This window comes from Scardinius erythrophthalmus, assembly GCF_964197995.2.
Source record: "Scardinius erythrophthalmus genome assembly, chromosome: 17".
NCBI lineage: Eukaryota > Metazoa > Chordata > Actinopteri > Cypriniformes > Leuciscidae > Scardinius > Scardinius erythrophthalmus.
This window is the reverse complement of record NC_138237.1, coordinates 8,152,639-8,156,231: the sequence shown is the minus strand read 5'-3', so window position 1 is coordinate 8,156,231 and position 3,593 is coordinate 8,152,639. Positions and strand designations below refer to the sequence as shown.

Genomic DNA, 3,593 nt, shown 5'->3' with positions numbered 1-3,593 from the left:
ACTATCAGTAACAAGTGTCACATTTAATAACAGATGATCCTATCAGACAATGTCCTTGTGTGTGTGTGTGTGTGTGTGTGTGTGTGTGTGTGTGTGTGTGTGTGTGTGTGTGTGTGTAGAGAGAGAGAGAGAGAGAGAGAGAGAGAGAGAGAGAGAGAGAGAGAGAGAGAGAGAGAGTAGGCCTACATTTAATCTTATTGAATCATATAAGCTTATAATATATTTTATTGTCACACTTTAATGGGAAAATTAATTTATTTAATGAACAAATCAAACACAAACATGTAAGGCTTTTATTTGCACACATAACATTGAAACTATGGAGTGTGTTGTGGTTGCTTCATCTGCCAGAGCTTCTAACACAGGCTTCTGGCTGCTTTATTTTAAATAAGCACCAGACGGCGCTGTTCTCGACACTCTCAAAGCTTTGAATCTTTTCCCAGAACAGTCAGGGGAAAGCCTCAGTGATTCATGAGGCTTCATTTCCCCATCCCTACTTAAGACCCATACAAAAAAAGGATTTTTAGAAATGCTGGCCAACTGAAAAGTATGAGCATGTACAACACTCGATACTTAGTTGGGGATCCTTTTGCCTGAACTGATCATGGAGTCGATCAGTCTGTGGCACTGCTCAGGTGTTATGAGAGCCCAGGTTGCTCTGATAGTGGCCTTAAGCTCTTCTGCATTGTTGGGTCTGGCGTATCGCATCTTCCTCTTCACAATACCCCATAGATTTTCTATAGGGTTAAGGTCAGGCGAGTTTGCTGGCCAATTAAGAACAGGGATACCATGGTCCTTAAACCAGGTACTGGTAGCTTTGGCACTGTGTGCAGGTGCCAAGTCCTGTTGGAAAATGAAATCTGCATCTCCATAAAGTTGGTCAGCACCAGGAAGCATGAAGTGCTCTAAAACTTCCTGGTAGACGGCTGCGTTGACCTTGGACCTCAGAAAACACAGTGGACCAACACCAGCAGATGACATGGCACCCCAAACCATCACTGACTGTGGAAACTTTACACTGGACTTCAAGCAACGTGGATTCTGTGCCTCTCCTCTCTTCCTCCAGACCCTGGGACCTTGATTTCCAAAGGAAATGCAAAATTTACTTTCATCAGAGAACATAACTTTGGACCACTCAGCAGTAGTCCAGTCCTTTTTGTCTTCAGCCCAGACGAGACGCTTCTGACGCCGTGTCTTGTTCAAGAGTGGTTTGACACCAGGAATGGCCCCAAAAGTGCTCCTGGACCATTCAGAAGCTTATAATGGCGCCTATAACCAATGCCATCATTATGTTTTGCAACAATTAGGTTGCGAAGGTCTTGAGACAGCTCTTTGCTTTTACCCATCATGAGATGTGTCTTGTGTGACACCTTGGCAATGAGACCTTTTTGTAGGCATCATTTGGGACTGAACCAGCTGTTATTAATTTCCACTGACAGGGGGCTGGATTGCTTTTTAATTACTGTAAGTTTTCAGCAGTTGTCTTGGCTTTCCATGCCTTTTTGCACCACCCTTTCTTCATGTGTTCAATACTTTTTCCCTGTGTCATTTCACATTATTACTCATAACTTAATTTCTGAACTTATTTTTGTTTGTTTCTTTGTATGTATGGCTTACTTGGGTTGTTACCAACATCTGGTGAAAATTTCATGTCAATAGCACCTTTGGAAAAAAATTACTGAGAAAAATGATGACGTGTGTGCGTGTGTGTGTGTGTGTGTGTGTGTGTGTGTGTGTGTCACTGAGTAAGAGAATTAATGTTACAGGTTTTTAAAATTGCTTACTCAATTTGTTTTTTTCTTCTTTTCCCGAAAGCTGTGTGGCTTTGTTTCGAGAAAAGAAGAAAAAAAGAAATTGAGTAGGCATTTTTTTTTTGCTTAAAATGAATAAGCAAAAAACACACACACAACATACAAAACGACACACATCTCTTGCAAAAGCAAACAATTCATTCAAAACTATTTTAACTCTTCTAAAAATGGTGTTTTTGTAACTATACATCATCCATCCAGCCATCAAATGATTATCCATACACATCAAACTAAACATGGATGTGAAAATTGTAAAACACTAAAATCTCGTGTCTTTTGCTTGTTCAGTGTGTGGAGTGAACAGGAGTTTGTCACACGTACATGTATGCGCACAAATACACTGTATATACAGCATGTATGCACAACTGATGAACTTTACAATTATTGAACTGAATCAAAACTGAACTGGCTTGAGCTAAATGACACTATTGGCTTTCAGATCTTACACACAGCGAGTCAATTTTATAAACACTACAGATCATTCGTTAGACACTACATCAAAACGAAAAAAAAAATGGCTGAATGTCTCAAATGTAAGTGTGAACAGTTGTGGATTATAGTCTTATTGTTTCTAAGCATTTCAAACATTTGATTGGTTAGTTGAACAACCTTAAGCACATTTTCATGAAATGAAAAACACATTTCTCTTATATGTTCTCTCAAAGTATCTCATTTTCTTTGTATGAAAGAAATGTTTGTGTTTTGAATTTTCTAATTATTATATAAATAATATTTTCTTTTCTTCTCATAATGATGAGGCAGTATATTTGTTTCAAATTTGTTCATTACAGTTTTTCTCAATCGATTTGACACATTTCTCCAAATGAATGTAGTTGCTCTCAAAACAATTAACACAACAAACTAAACACTTTCATGTTGGTAAAACATTTCATTATTCACTGCATAATGAAGCACTGCATTTTATTCTAATAATGCATTTATCATAAATAAATAGTTGTAGCGGCCCCTTGGATATCAAGACGCAGAGAGTTTCAAACGGGTGTACTTTTATTTCTTCTTCTCAATGAGCACCATGCACACCATGAACACCGTGAAAACTACAGAAGACACAGAAGAATTACAAAATGTTTCTATGTAGCTTCACACACAAAAAAAACTGCACAAATTATGTTCACAAATGAATTATGTTTACACAATACAAATAATTTCAAATGATGACCAATATGAAATGAAATATGTTTTAAGCCTTTATGACAAATGAAATACATACAATATATGAAATAATTGTTCACAGAAATATATTTATATTGATTAAATTAAATTAAATGTGCAATAAACCAAAAACTAATTAAGTATTGACATTCTCTTTACTAATACACACTCCCCACATTTTCCTTCATACCTCATTCCGCTTCTCCAAGGGCGCTAATTCAATCAGCTACCATGCTCTCTAGCTCGACACCATCACAGTTTGGAGTTCTTAGAAAATAACATGTACGAACAATACAAAATAAATTAAATCACAATGTAAACTCTCTTTACAGGATTCAAATGGATGAACACGATAAATAATTAAAGTGGTTACAAGTTTTTACCGTTCTTCCGACGACGCGCGAGCACGTTGTGCAGAGAGTGTAACAGGAAGTTTTAGCGTCATAAAAAACATCCGAACTTTTCGAAGAAGAAGAACAGCGCCTTTTCAAAATAAAAGCCTGAACAGATAAGGTGACACTGTTGAACTATAATGTCTTTAAAAGTATAAAAAATAAATATGATATATTTTATAAACTATGTAGGAAAATATTAAATGCAATTTATAAG

At 36.7% G+C, this 3,593-nt stretch overlaps 1 long non-coding RNA gene across 1 annotated transcript; it reads right to left on the bottom strand.

Moving 5' to 3' along the window:
• Positions 1-2,762: 2,762 nt before the first annotated feature.
• Positions 2,763-3,593, bottom strand: LOC308705186. The gene is made up of 3 exons (XR_014031885.1): positions 3,368-3,593; positions 3,175-3,251; positions 2,763-2,869 (listed from the first exon to the last, which is right to left on the bottom strand). It is a non-coding gene; the product is annotated as an uncharacterized lncRNA (long non-coding RNA).